The sequence below is a fragment of the Micromys minutus genome (genome assembly GCF_963924665.1).
Source record: "Micromys minutus genome assembly, chromosome: 16".
In the NCBI taxonomy this organism is placed as follows: domain Eukaryota; kingdom Metazoa; phylum Chordata; class Mammalia; order Rodentia; family Muridae; genus Micromys; species Micromys minutus.
In genome coordinates, this window is record NC_137985.1 from 10,057,654 (window position 1) to 10,073,661 (window position 16,008).

A 16,008-nucleotide genomic window follows, 5' to 3' on the forward strand; every position below is an offset into this window, starting at 1 on the left:
CTATGCCTGGTGAGATAACCATGAATATAGCAAAATAATTACCATTAACAGAAATAAATCTATACTTGTTTTATGCCCTTTGGTTTTACATTAAATAGAGGTTTAATTTTACCCTGGCAAACAGGGTCAAGAAATTTATTATTCCTACAAAACACATACTGAGTACGAGCTGTTCCCCGGGAAACCCCTTTCTGGAAGGGAGGAAGACGTTTGGATATTGTATTGTTCGTGTTGTTGGCAGGTGTGCATTACCATAGGGCAGCAAGCTGTGCGGTAGAGGACGAAATACCATAGAGTGACATCTGGAGAGGTAAAAACCTCTGTACTAAGTAAAGATTTCAACTCCACCTTTTCCTGTGTGTGCGTGTGTGTGCGTGTATGTGCATGTGTGTGTGTGTGTGCATGTATGTGTGTTCTAATTATGAGTTATGGAAGGGACTTGGGTAGACTTGTATATCTTCTACAACATTATTAGGACATAATAATCATAAAGTCCTTTTATAAAACAGAAAAATTTAAATGACTTAAAATACATCACAAAACGTTTTTCTCTGGGTGAGCATGGGGTCGAATTCTCCCTGAATTTCTCTGTGCCTCCTCAAGCAACTGCTGAAGCTCTTTCAGATGCCTTCCAGGCTGAGTGGAGCATGGGTGGTTAGAGTACGATATGCCGGGTTTGGGGTTTATATGGAGAGTGGAGCAAGGTAATTCCCAATCCAGACTATGTAATAAGTGGGGGTTATTCAGATTATCATATCAAATACCATAAATAATCAAAATATTTTCTTTAGTGAAGCAAGCACTTGTGGAAAGGAGGCTTGAGATGTTCCAAGGGATGTGAGTCCTCACATGTATACAGTACTGCGACATAAAAGCGGTGCTGCTGCTGCTGCAGTGCCTACACTGTGACACACAGGCAGCACACACGTGTCACAGGTCAGTCTCTCTGACCAAGGAAACAACCAACAACGAGATAGTAACAAAATACACGTGCAGATAACTTATTCTACAAAGACGCAGACTTTTGTCTCTTTGGCCTGAAGTACATAATTGGATTCTTATAAGGGGATTGTTCCCGTCATACAGGTCAGAGAACTGAGGCACGGACAAGTTTCCACATCTTTCTAAACTCAAGTTATCCAAAGCAGAGCTCAGAGTTGAATGTGGCTTCAAAGCTGCACATTGAAGCACTGGGAATAGCTCATGGGTAGGATTTGGTAGGAAGTGAATGACACAGAGGGCCATTGTAAGGACTGCCAAGGGACTTTTTTTCTAGTATGAATCCCTAGCAAAATAATCTGTATACAAGGTTAAGGTCTTTGTGGGACAAAAAAAAAATGTTTCTCACTTCTTGCCTTCAGAGCTGTTAACAAAAAGAGTTTTTAAAAATCTGTATCATCTTGGGTTATCATCCTGATGATAACTACGGTACTCATAAGAAAATACACATTTCCAGCAGGAAATATACCCATGGTACCCCACACTAGCATCCTCCATCTTATGGCTGCTGGTACTTCCATCAGCTGTGCACATCTCTGGATCCTCATCCTAGCTTCCAGGATAAGACCCACCAGTGTATGCTGATTGCTAAATTGGCAAACATCTCCCAATGATCGAGACCATTTCCTATTTCAATGAGTATGCCTCGAAGGTATTCATATTTTAAAACAACCTTGAAAGTGGCAGGCACTCTGAGAACACTTCAGGTTACAGGTCTCTCCTACTCAGCAGCCAATGCCTTTCTATGGAATGGTTCATCCCAACTTACTGGCTTATCAGCTCTTAAAATGTTTTTTTTTTATTTCCTAAAGATATTCTACGTTGAATTAAAAAATGCATTCTTTTTCAAAGCCATATGGCCAGATGCCTGAAAGTGTGAATATTTCTGTCCTAACATTGGATCTAAGCAACTCAAATGGATTCTATATTTGGTTTAGAATTCTCCACGTCTGAAACTCCTAGAAGGGAATTCAGCCAGTGAATGGATGGTTTGTTGTGACTGAAACACAAATTTATACATTCCCCCTTAGCAGAAAGCCAAGTTCCTCAATCAAATCGTAAGAGCCTCAGCCACTCCCTCCACCTAGCCAAGAGGACCCTCTATAATCTGTATCAACCCTTGGTGTCAGTTAAGAAAATATCCTGCTCTCCTCCCCACCTTCTTAGAGTAATTTTGTACAATGCCTTCAGTAAGAACACCCAGAAAATTGTTTTCAAGATGCAGCAAGCACTGGTGAGAAAATCGGCTCGGCTCTCATATTCTATCAATATGTCTAAGCGTTATTAGCCAGTGAAGGTGCATACAGGGATAAAACTCTTCTGTCAACGAAAAAAATCATCTTAAATTCAAAGTTTTATAGAAGGTAACATCCAAGCCTCTGCTGGAGGCTGCAAGTTTGCTGAAGGGTCCTCAGACTGGGCCAGCACAGGAGCCAAGCTAATAGATGAGGCTGGGTTAGAGAAAGCAGGGATCCACAGAGCTGACAGCCTAAGAAAGCTAGGAAGCAATCTGAATAAGAGACCAGAGAAGGAGACAAGCCTGTGGCCAAACGTGAATAAGGGACATGAAATCTGACAGAAGGTAGGAGAGACTCAGAGAAGCCAAGTGATACTGCCAAGGGCCTGTGGCCATGTGGTGACTTCAGTTATGATGTACCTTGGCGGCATCTTGCCAAGAAGGGAAAGCTGGATGCAGGCTAGCTCTGGGCTATCAGTGTCAGGCCGGAAGCCCTCCATTTACATTTTAGTACTTGGTGAAGTGAATGCTTAGACCAAGACACAAAACGGACTTCTATCTGTAATCATGAGCAAGTGCTTTAAATTCTCAGAGCCGTGAGAGACTTTCCTGGCTTACCTTTTCCAAATTCACAGATATCTTCAGTCTCCTAATCTGTCCGACCAGAAGTCTAGAGATAAAATTCCCAGGCTAAACTCACATCTGCTCCATTCTTAACATCGACACTACCTTGATTTCATGCATTCATTCACAAACTGTGGAGCTCCTACTAAGTGCCAGGCACAGTTCTGGATTTGGATGCTAGAGAAAGGATGAAGTGTACAGATGGTTAGTGGTGGTGCAGGCCTTTAGTCCCACCACATGGGAAGCAGAGGCAGACAGATCTCTAAGTTCGAATCCAGCCTGACCTACAGGACAGCCAGACCCACACAGAAATAAAACACCAAGAAAAAAAAATGAAGTCTAGAATCAGTAACTCTGAACTTTTGATTTGATTTGATTTTTTTTCACTAAATAATCAAGTAAATTTTTAAAGTTTCTAATCTTTTTATAGTGCAGACATATCCTGCTCTGGTTGCTAGGTTCATGTGTGAGGTTCATGAGCTGTATTTCAAATAAAGATGACAAAATAGAGGTATGTGTGGGGTGCATATGTGTTGGAATATGTGTGCACGTGTGCCTGCATACGGAGACCAGGGGTCAACCTCTGATGTTCCTGCAGGCTGGCTTGCAGGAAAGTCTGAGGGACCCGCGTGTCACAACCTCCACAGCACACCCCGCTTTTGCTCTGGGACTCAAACTCAAGTCCTGGTGTTGGCACAGCAAACCCTTTACCAACTGGACCGTCTCCTCAGCACGCAGAATCTGTTCAGAGTCACTCCCAGTTTTAGGATAAGATAAACTATAACTGCACTCATCAGTTTGTGTAGTGAACACGTATCAAGCACCTACAGCATATGAGAGGCAGCGTTAAAGATTAGAAGACCCTCTTCACACGCACTAAGCCTGAATTCTCAGGACAGCGTGGAGCGTCCCATCAGTGAGCATTTGGAGGAAGGCTGAGTATCAGCCCTGCTTTCTAGATTCCCACTGGACATATACACCACCTCATCCCAATACTTCATAACCCTGCATGAGTCAAGCACGGGGATATTCCTAAGCTACCACAATTATTCTTAAACATGCTGCTGTACCCACTGACAGAACAGTGTATTTGCGGAGTACCCACATTTCCATTCAGTTTTATCATATTTTTCTGGTATTTTTGCTCAGGGTAAATGGAGTACATTAGCATAGAGCACCAAGTCCTGTATCCATTGATAAAGAAGTATACACCATAGTAGGGGAGGATATCCGCCTTGACTGTTCCTGATACACAAAGCCCAACTCCACAGTGGGGGAAGTGCCTCCTTCATTCTCCTCGGGAGGACTTTGTGAGTGGCATGCACCCACTGGAGCAGTTAATGCATTCGGAGGTCATTCAGCCTATTGAACGCCTAGTTCTGAACTAGGGGGAAAAGGGGTGTAGGGTTAAGACAGATTTGATCCTAAAGACGCCAATGCAAAGGGGTTAATGGAAAAGCTGACAGTCTGTCAGTGTGGCGTGCATTCATATAGCAGCACAGTCTGCTCCGCACCTAAACACATCTGCCTTTTCTAATGAGTTCTCAGGTGTTATTTGTTTGCTAGAAGGGCTTGTTGCTTTCTCTTGGTGAAATCCAAAGAAATAAAAAGAGAACACACACACACACACACAAAATGCATATAGATTTTTTCCAGAGAACTAATCAGTGAATTTGCACATGAGACTTAGAAGGTTTTCACAGTAAGGCATTTGAAGTTAGAAATAAAACTAAAAATGTTGAGCCTGGTTGGGATGAGAGAGGTGTCACACGAGTCTGTAATCTTACTGTTCTTGTTTGTTTATGTTTCAACTATGGAAAATAAAATTTACATGAGCATTGTCACAACATAGACACACACACGGGGGGGGGGGGATCTAAACACTAATTAGACTATTCCAATGGAACTTGGTGAATTTGAACTGTATTCTCCAAGAAATAAATCTAGCGTTGTGTAATAATGAAAACCCAACAGCTGCTGTCCCGTGAGCGACCTGCAAAATCCAGGTTTCAAGCTCCCTCTGGATGCAAGTGAGGGGACAGCTGACATCTTTTTCTTCTCATTCATCTGTGAATTCTGTGCTCCCCGAGTCACGGGAAGCCTACACTGTCTTCTCACTGGAACCTGAGTTTCAGCTGTGCCCGCAGCAAGCAGGGAGGTCTGACAGCCTCCGTGGTGCTTCAGAGGTGACGAAGTGCTTACTTCATGGGTATGCTTGGGCAGGCAAATGTCTCAGCCTCTGTGCTTTGTTTCCTCTCCACTCTGGGTTTCCGGGGCCAACTATCCTCATCCTCAGTCCTACTCTTCTCTTTCCCCCTTTCATTACTGAACAATTTTGGCCTAGACTCTCCTGAAACTTCCCCCAAGGCAACCCCTAAGATTCGTAGACAATGGACCCATTATTGACGAGGAGGTCGGGGGATGTATCCTGGGGTATGATCCATGGCAGGGAAAGTCATGAGGCCGAGGAGTTGCCAGGACAACCACCCTGTCCCACAAAGCTCAGGCACAAATAAGGGATGGTAAATGAATGGCCCATGGGCACACATACCCTGAATACTTTCTGGCCAATCTCCCTTCTTGCTAAGTCCTATCTAGCCCCACATGCTTCCCAGTGTTGCCAATATGCAATGGGCATTTAAAGTGGTAGTTGGGACAGCTATTTACAAACATCTAAATGGTCTTCATTTTCCTGGGATAAATCCTAATTTCTTATACAAACTTCCAAAGCCCAATAGGATCCAACTCTACCCAGAGCCTCCTGGCTTACAGCATCCATTCCTTTCCTTCCCTTGCCACCCAATCACTGTCTTACTCTGCTCTTGCTTACCCCTGAGTGAGTGTCTTCTGACTCTAAGGCGATACACAAGTTCTCTCCTTCTCCATGCACTGTTTGTTCTTTTCTCTTCTAGTTACCTGGGGTTTCTTGACCTCCTAACCCCGTTTGCTCCAGTAACCCTCTACTTCCTGTCCTTCAGTGCACACTAGCCATCGTCTGTCTGTTGGCTCATCAATACTGTCCTAACTAGACTTCAAACTAGTTGAAGACAAGGATTCTATCTGTGTCTTCCATTCCTTTACTCTAATCCCTAACCTACCTTCCATATTATAAGGAGCCCAAACATAAATTTGCTGGACAAATGATTGACTCGGTTGATGATCATTCTTCTGCTGTTCTGAACAGTCAGAGACAGTAAGACATGACACTCTGGTCTCCAGAAGGTTCAAACAGCTGGCCCTTGCACCTTCTTTCACGCTGAGTCACCTTTAAGCCCTGTCTACCCCTGACCCACAGCCCTAGCCTTCCATTTTCTGTTTTCAGAGCAGGAAACCACAGCATTCCCTCTCATCTGTCCCATGTGCCAAGCTGAAGCGTAAGTTTCAAGTGAGAACTTGTAATGAAGTCTAAACCCATCTATTCCCAAGTATCACTTACAAGAACTGTATCTGGATATTTCAAGTGATTATCTTCTGATATATTGAAGGCAACAAGAAGTCAAAGTACAAACTCTCAACTCCACCTTGAGTGAGGATCAGAATGTCATCAGTCATCGTCCATTGCCCCTCCTCTGCCACTGCTGCTGGTGCCTGTGTGCTTTCATTTCTCCCTCAGATTTCTTCCTTTAAAAAATATTTTTATTATTTTGAAATTGAGATATAATAATTAAATTTAAGATATAATTGCATCATTATATTTTATATATCTTTCTTTTTCTCCTATGAACCCTTTCTGCGACTAACCCCACCTTCTTTCTCTCTCAAATTCATAGCCTCTGTGTCTTTAATTATTGTCTTACACAAACCCCTTTAGAAGCATATAAGTACAACATCTTGGTCAATATAGGTTACTTCTTTGTATATGTTTTAAAGGCTGACTACTTGTCATCCAATAACCAAGTAGTTTGTTCTTCCTGGGAGACTATTTCTCCTGATCTCAGCATTCCTGAGTTGCCTGTAGTTCTTTGTCTATGACTGGTTTCCTTCCACATTATCATATCTTCTATTGGTATCTCCTTGTTCAGGACTTGTTTAGGCAGCCATGTCGATGAGTATAGCTTCTCTGATAGTTCTAGAAAACACAATCTCACAGCAAATGTCTTGTTTCCGTGGCTTTTACAATCCTCCCACCTCCTCTTCCACAAGGTTCCATGAGCCGTACGTAGGTCCCAGAGTTGCATTGTACATGTATCCATTGCGGATGGGTACAAATTGATCATTTAATTTCAGAATTTTGATTGATTGTGTTTTTCTGTAATGGTCTCCCTCTTCAACCTCCTTCTTTACAACTACTGTATCCCTCCCCAACAGTATCTGGACAATAAGAAATTCTCTCTTGCTCCATGTTCTTCAGCGATGAGGCAGGGGCTGGGCTCCAATGATCTCTGCTACTTGGCCAGGTCTCCTGTGACCTGGAACTCAGCCTTGCCCTGAAGGCAGTCTGTACTAGGTTTCTGTCTTACTAGAAATGCTTTTCCCCAAACGCTGCTTCGTTCTCCTCCTCCTGTTAATCATCTTAAACAGCTTTGTACAGAGGCTTCTCTCAGTGCCCGTGTCGTTGTGATCCCAGCCCCAAAATGTGAAAATGTCTTAGTTCCTCCTCTGCCAGAGCCTGATATATGCAAACATTTTAGTGACATTCATTATACTGTTTGGTCATTGGTTAGGTCTCTGGTTGACAGGATTGTACCTAGAAATTGGACTTTTACCTTAAATTTGGTTAAGTTCATAGTTTTTTTTTTTTTTTTTTTTTAGTCCCACATAAGAATTTGAAAATCCTACAAGCCAGAATTAATATGTAATTGAAATATTTGCTTGTTTTAGTTTACCTCCAAGAGCTAATAGAATATCTAAAATAAACTGCCAATGTGTGGGCAGAGATGGGGAAAGGGAAAATGTGACGTCTGTCATTTCTGACTGCTCCATGAGGTACTTGCCATCCAAGTGTCCCATACCTGATACTCCCCTATTTTTACATTTTATAAATACAACCCATGAAGAGTTCTGTCCTGTCAACCTTTGCCCTCTCCCTTTGGCACATTAAGGGTACATAAGAATTTTGACTAAGCCTTCATTGATATCTTCAGAATTGATAAACAGCTAATTATTGAATACTAAGATAAGCAGCTTATCAAAATTATAATTGCTATCCATGTGTGAACAGAGTGCTGCTCCTTACTTGTGAAATGTCTTTGAATCTCTAGCAAGTCTTTCTACCCAACACTGTAATTTGAAGTATCTACCATTTTCTACGTGGTACTCGATTCTCTCCTGGATCATCTCATCATCTGCTTGCTCATTTCTATTTCCCATCATGCATCACCTCAGCAGCCCTTGGTCTCCAGCAATGACCCGACTGTGCTCTCTAGACCGACACATACAGCGTATGGTACCACTTCCTGCCAACCTCTGCACCACCGTTCTGCGCATTTCCTCCACGGGAGACCCTGTTTCTGGATCTCTGGAGTTTTTCTGCCTTCTAAATTGGCTCTTACTTTGGTGGACTCTGACCGCTGGTGGCGTACTGATCAGGGCATGTGGAACAGAGAAGTGTTCAAACTCAAGGCCTGGGGTTATTGCTTGGTGCTAGAAATCTCATGTAGCAGGTGAAAGGCCCTGGGTTTGAACTACAGCACTTAAAATAATTTTAAAATAAAAATATAAGTAAAGAGCTGAAGAAAAGGCTCAGTAGTTAAGGGTACACTGCTTGTTATCCCTGCAGAGTACCAGAGTTCGGTTCCCAGCACCCACATCAGGCAGGTCAAACCACATCACACTGTCACTCCGGCGCAGGGGTCCTGGCACTCATTTCTGGCCTTTGCAAGTTCTCACTCTCGCTCTCTCGCTCTCCCATTCTCTCTTGTCTTTGTCTCTCTGTCTCTGCCTTTCTGTCTCTCTGTCTAGATTTTAAAAAATCTTAATAACTTGCCGGGTGGTAGTGCTACATACCTTTTATCCCAGCACTTGGGAGACAGAGTGTGGATCTCTTGAGTTCAAGGCCAGCTTGGTCTACACAGTGAGTTCTGGGGCAGCCAGAACCATGCAAAAAAAAACCTGTCTCAATAATAATAACAACAACAACAACAATAATAAGTAATAACTACAGAGAAGTCATAGCCCATTTGGGGTAAAAATTTAAAAAGGAAGGAAGAAAAGAAAAGAAACAGTTGAAGCCTCAAAACACTATTTAGCATAGATACTGTGATAGTTGTATGTTTATTGGTGCAGATTTTGCAGAACAGCAGAGAAGAAAGCAACGCCCACAGAGCACCATATGTGTCCAGTACATGCTCCGAGACATTGCTAAGAAGCCAGAGCAGTTGTCTCCCTTAAGAAAGGCTTTAAGAACAGGGTAGCTTGCTAATTTACTTAAGATCACACAGTAAGAGAGTATCATAACTAGAATTTGGATGCATGCTTATCTAGTTTTGACCATGTTTCATACATGGCACCTCATAGCCAAAAGACCTGCAACCATCATCTCTTATCTCTGCCCCAAGGTGGCTCAGGCATAACTTTAATGCAGGGTCAAATAATTGCTATTTTATTGCTTCCTTTGATTCATCATAGCATGTTTACAAGTATATGTGTGGGCATGTGTATGTATGTGTATGCATATGTGTGTGCATATGTATGTGTATGTATCTCTATGTGTGGATGTGCATGTCTATATGTGTGCGTATGTCTGTGTGCACATTCGAGTTTAATTTTTCTAAAACAATATTCTGTGCTCATTAGATTTCTAGATAACATTTCCTGTGAAATCCAGGAACCAAATTGTTTCCAAAGGAGATTTCAGTTTTTACCATTCCCCAAATTCCTATTTCTCAAATGTTAGTCCATTGCAGCTTACTCTGGTTATAACTGGAAAGTGTGTTAGCATTCTTACTGTTCTTCCTGGGAGACCATGGGTTCTATGCCTGTCCATTCATTTACCAACACTGGGCACGTTTGTCCCTGCTTAAGGGGCACCCAGGGTTGCTGATGAGGAGGGCAGCAACTCCAGTGCACACTTGCTGCTCTGCAGTGAACTCCAGTGCACACTTGCTGCTCTGCAGTGAACTCCAGTGCACACTTGCTGCTCTGCAGTGAACTCCAGTGCACACTTGCTGCTCTGCAGTGAACTCCAGTGCACACTTGCTGCTCTGCAGTGAACTCCAATGCACACTTGCTGCTCTGCAGTGAACTCCAGTGCACACTTGCTGCTCTGCAGTGAACTCCAGTGCACACTTGCTGCTCTGCAGTGAACTCCAGTGCACACTTGCTGCTCTGCAGTGAACTCCAGTGCACACTTGCTGCTCTGCAGTGAACCAGCCAGACTCTCTCTCTCAGGCCCCCATGACTTGGAGTTTGGAAACAACAGAGAGAGGCACACAGAGAAGAAACAGGGATTAAAGAGGCTGACAAAAGGCAGATCCTTAACTGCTGTCTAAGGAGTGAGGGGAGGGTTAGGGTTAGGGTTAGGGACAGCTAGTGAAGTCGCCAGTGAACATACCCAGGCAGTGCAGTTGGAGCATCTTGACCTCCTTCTCACCTGACCCCTTTCCTTCATACTTCTCATTAAGCCCTGGGAGGGGATGGTTTGCTGTGTCCTGGCTGCTGTTCTGGCATTAACTCTGAGCTGAGACCCTTTAGTACCTGCCCTCCCAACAGCTTCTGCTTTGAAGTGCACTCTTTCCTTTTGTTTTGCTTTGTTGTTGTTTGTTTGTTTGGGGGGCTTTGAACAGGGTTTCTCTCTGTAGCCTGGCTTTTCTTGAACTCATTCTGCAGACTAGAGTGGCCTGGAACTCGAAGACCCACCTGGCTCTGCTGGGATTAAAGGCTCATTCTTAAAATCTTCTGGCATACCTCATTCTTTTACTATAGAAACAATTTAGAGAAAGTCTACTGGGTCCTCAGACTAGCCCTACACAGATGCTATTAACTCACAGGACACCTTCAGAGTGCTAATTGTGCTTTCTAGAATATTCAGTGTTCAAGGATGTTTTTTCAGTATACATTGATTAATCCAAGCACCTTGGTGCAGGTAAAAACACAATTTCTTTAGAGCAATGGAGACTTCGAAAATAGGAGGAAATGTGAACTCCAGATGTGGACAGAACACTGAAGAAACCAAAGGGCGGGGACACCCACCTCAGCTTGGCACCCACATCACCCTATGGAAAAGGAAGCATGCCTAGAGTTGAAGGCTGCTCTTATTTATGGTATCTGTTGAGTTTAAGGACTTTGGAGCCATCCTCTCTATTTCCATAGTCTATAAAAACAGTCAATAAAGGATGCAGAACCAGCCACCAGGCCCACCAGCTGCATTCAACTGCACACGGAGCCTGGACGACCACGCATCACACCCCTGAATGCAGTCAGCCAAACCAGTCACTCCTGAGAGCAGTCATCTCTGAGTCAAGATGGCCCCCAGGGAGGCTTTGCCTGTGTGTCCGGTGTGAACAGCGGAGCAAAGCTGGGGAAACAGAATAACAGCAAAAAGCAGAAAAGAAAAATCCCAGGGGAGAAATGAAAGAAAAATTGGGCCAAAAAGTACTTTTCTGATCAGCCGTTGACCTGCTTACAGATGCTTTACAAGGTGACTTTAACCCTGATGCTCCAATGTCTAACAAGAACACATGACCCACTATGTTTATAGCAGCCTTATTTATAATATCCAGAAGCTGGAAAGAACCCAGATGTTCTTAAACAAAGGAATGGATACAGAAAATGTGGTACATTTATACTATGGAGTACTACTCAGCTATTAAAAACAATGACTTCATGGAATTCTTAGGCAAATGGACAGAACTAGAAAATATCATCCTGAACAATGTAAACTAATTACAAAAAAAAAAAAATACTACACATACATGGTATGCACTCGTCAATGGGAAGAGAAGCCCTTGGTCCTGCCAAGGCTCAAAGTCCCAGTGTTGGGGAATGTCAGGGCAGAGAGGTGGGAGGTGGCCAATGGGTAGGGGAGCACCCCCATATTAGCCCAAAAGCTCGGATTATCCAAGATACAATTTACAGACCATACAAAGCTCAAGAAGAAGGAAGACTGAAGTGGAGATGCTTCAGTCCTTCTTAAAAGGGGGACAAAAGTATTCACAAGAGAAAATACGGAGACATAGTTTGAATCAGGGACCAAAGGAAAGGCCATCCAGAGACTGCCCCACCTGGAGATCCAGCCCATATACAGCCTCCAAACCCAGAAAATACTGCTGATGCCAAGAAGTGCATGCTGACAGGAAACTGATATAGCTGTCTCTCTGAGAGGTTTTGCCAGATCATGGCAAATACAGAGACAGATGCTCACAGCCAACCATTGAACTGATAACGGGGTCCCCAGTGGAGGAGTTAAAGAAAGGACTGAAGGAGCTGAAGGGTTTGCAATCTCATAAGAACAGCAATACCAACCAACCAGAGCTCCCAGGGACTAAACCACTATCCAAAGAGTCCACATGGAGGGACCCATGGTTCCAGCTGCACATGTAGCAGAGGATGGCCTTGCTGGGCATCAATGGGAAGAGAAGCCCTTGGTCCTGCCAAGGCTCAAAGCCCCAATGTAGGGGAATGTCAAGGCAGGGAGACAGTATGGGGGTCAACGGATAGGGGGGCACCCCCACAGAAACAGGGGGAGGGGATGAGATAGGGGGTTTATGGAGGGGAAACCAGGAAAATGGACAACATTTAAAATATAAATAAAACATATACAATTTTTTTAAAGTAATAAAAATAAAAAGTGCAGGAAGTGGCTGTGAGCAGCTAAAGCAGGAATCTCTGAAGACCTGGGGCTCTGCTTGTCCTCCCCCTTTTTCTTTCCCTCTCCCCCTCTCCTTCTTCCACTCCTTACTTCTCTCTCCTCTTACCCTCCCTCCATGTGTGAGTGTGTGTGTGGGTATGAGTGTGGATGTGTATGGGTGTGTGTAAGACATAAGACATAAAACTTGCCAAGCTGAGTAATGCCTTCAGATGTGCGTGTACACACCGCAGTCGAAATCAGCCCCTTAACATTGCTTGCGTGGAATTAATAAACCATTTTACAGGCAGGAAAAAGTTAATCGTGTAAGAAAGACACAAGTGTGTCTGTGGTGGCCACTGCTTCTCTTCATGCTTTACCTTGACCATTGAGGCAGATATAGTGATGATTCTGTTCTCGGTCACAAACCTCATCACTTTTACAGTAACAGGAAAAGAAAGAGCAGGGGGAAAGCCTTACTCTTCTGTCAGGTTTCCCCGTAAACTTCACTTCTCTCGGGAAGCCAGTCAGACAGATTCACCCCAACAGACTTCCCCGGGTTCAGCCTTCTCACTCACTATTCCTTCCAGAATGATCTTTACCCCAGGCCCCAGGCCCCAGAACAATCCCCACCACTTTGTAGGCACTTCAATATGTGTTCAATAATTCATGGAGCACTGAGGATTTGTGTCCAGTCTTAGAGGATACTGAAATGAACAAGACAGCTCCTGTCTCATCTGTGAGACTTGTGGGTAATGCTAAGGCAATCTATGGTTGGCCCAGCTGTGTAATGCCTTAAGTTCAGTCTCCTTAAAGGATAACAAAGAGGAGGCACTTCAGCAACAAAATGCAGACCACCATGTCAGCTGCTTGTCTGATTCCTGCAATGCTAACTAACTGCTAACACAGTAGCAATATCACTAAGCAAAGGTTTCTCCTCCGGTGTGTCAGAAGAAATACAGGAAATACTATGAGTATCCTCTTGGGAGATCTATGTATATAAATAATTCTATAAATCGAAATTTCAGAACTCAGTGCAAGCCCACAGTTGGTGTGGAGGTAAAGACAGTTTCAGTCCTGAGCCAGGCCATTGCTTCCCCTGCTGATACCCTTCCCTATCAGTGTTGGTCTCGATGAACCACAAAGGAATAATCACATGAAAACATGCTGCCCCCACTCCTTGGCACTGGGCTCCTGGTAGCATTGCTTATTGAACACTCTTAGTGTTCTTGGCTGACAGACACTGAGAAAGAAGTGAAGGCTCTTCCCTGGGGGCTGCTGGTTCAATTAGAGACCATTTAAAAAGATGACAGGAAAGCTCACATAGAGGATTCTGGCTTGGTGTACTGGTGCGAGAAGCCATTGGAGATCTTTACTACATTGGATCATCAGTAGCCCTTTAGAGTGTGTCTCTCCATGCTAAACATAGACACGTGTAGCACCCAGTCACGTGTGATGGCACATGCACATAAGCCCAGCATTTAGGAGGCAGAGGCAGGAGGACTTTGAGGGGGACCTAGATTCTAGTCATAGCTAGACTCAAGGGAAGCGAAATGAAGGGGGCTGAAAAGATGGCTTCGTGTTTGCATTAAAAGTAAAGACTCATAGAAGTTGGGGTCTGTGAAGTGTATAGATCCCATATAGAGTGTGTTGAAAGGTTAATGACCTTGAACCAGCACTGTGATCTTTACAGGAAGAACAAACACTAACCTCCCAAAGGACAAAGTCTGTAGAAGAAGTAAATCATGTTTCTGAATTTTGTCCTTTGAGAGAAATTACATTTTGAAATGTCAGTTACAACTGTGATGGGACCTAAATTAAGTTTTTTCCTCTTCTTACAAACTTTATTAGATTGGGGTAAGGGGGACAAGAAGCTCATGTCTCTTTGGTCCACTATGGTTCGCCATTGTCATTGTTGGGACAGTTCACATGGTTGGGAGAAGACAGAAAGGCTTTGATCTTGGGCCAGGCACTGAGGTGATCCACACAGGCAGAGAGCAGGGGGAAGTCGTCCAGACATCAGCAGCAGGTCCAGCAAGTTGTAATAGGCAAAGGACATCTGGTCACCCACAAGAAAGCATTGCTGCCCTGGTTCTGGGACAGCAGGGTCTCAAAAGACTTCAGATGCCCAGGCAGGGCCTTCCCATAGTTGTCCTTACCATTCTCATAGTTGGTGTACATGAGGGAGCCATATTTGCAGCGAAGGTCCTCCACCCCCATCATTCACCATATCCACCAGGGCAGCCTCCCTCTGGTCTATTTATAAAGCCCAAAAGAGCAGCTCAGGTGCCTTAAGATGGCATTAGACTGGTAAAGGGTAAGGTCTCTATCCACAAACTCAGAAAGCTGCCCATACAGACAAGTGGGCTTGAGCAAGCCTTAAATTCAGGTATCTATGGTAACCACCTCCTCCTTCCAGCTCTGGCCTTGGTCAGCCAGCAGCATGTGCTGGCTTCACACTGCCCTTGAACTGAGAAGTAGACAATGGTGTATGGTGGCATGGCTGCTGTGTAGACGGTGGTGTGGACTCAGAGCTGTGTAGATGGTGAGGTAACTCTGGCATGAACAACCCACCCCCAAAAATTTGAATGCCAATAGGATATTTTTGTATGGAAAGAAAAGAACATGAACTTTGTTTCTGTAAATTCTGGGCTTGGTGGCACAGTCAGGAGTGTAGGTCATGTGACACTACATTTTGAAAATCTAAGCTTATCCCAGGCCGTGTAGCTTCAGTACCATTGACTATCTGGGTGGTCCACGAAGCTATTTACCCCTCTGCCTCAATTTGTCTAAATGTACCATAGAATAAGTCATCCAACACACTTTTCTGATTCATGATAAGAGAACTGAATGCCATTTTCATAGGTGGGCAAAATAAAAATCAAAGTAGTTACTGCCTAGTCATAATGCCGCTTTGGGGGAGGGGAGAATACTCATTAGCATTTTCAAAATTTGAGAACTTAGCCACGGAATAAGTGGCAGCCTTTAAAACCGAGAGAGTTGAGCCACTGAGACTCATGTTAGGTTGTTTACAGGAACCTGGTGTTGCTCAGGCCTTCAAGCACAGGAAAATGTCCTCAGCCTGGAGACAGGTCTGCACACCATTCTGAGATTACAGATATGAGTGGCTCTTCCACCCACACCATCGTAGGCAGAATACCAGAAGCGCAGCACCCAAAACAATAGGCTTTCTTCTAAACAAGGCTGAATGGAGGTGTTTTGCCCAAAATATAGAAGAATAAGGTTTACAGTACAAAGAATACAGCACATTTCACTTAACGTATTGTGATCGTATTAATGTTGTAGTCAGATTTCATTGTGGAAACTAAATACACATTCTGTTCCTCAAGATTGTATTTAGTTTCCATAATAGTTTTTTTAAGTCCTCACAGATTGGAGATAAAATATGGAAATTTATGGTTAT

The 16,008-nt window shown here is 43.8% G+C and overlaps 1 protein-coding gene and 1 pseudogene across 2 annotated transcripts in view; one reads left to right on the forward strand and one right to left on the reverse strand.

Moving 5' to 3' along the window:
* MAML2 (mastermind like transcriptional coactivator 2) overlaps positions 1 to 16,008 on the forward strand; it is a 305,834-nt gene that overhangs the window by 218,457 nt on the left and 71,369 nt on the right. The window lies entirely within an intron of this gene.
* LOC308431332 (glutathione S-transferase P-like) lies at positions 14,478 to 15,085 on the reverse strand (annotated as a pseudogene). Its single transcript has one exon. The product of its transcript is annotated as a glutathione S-transferase P-like (transcript).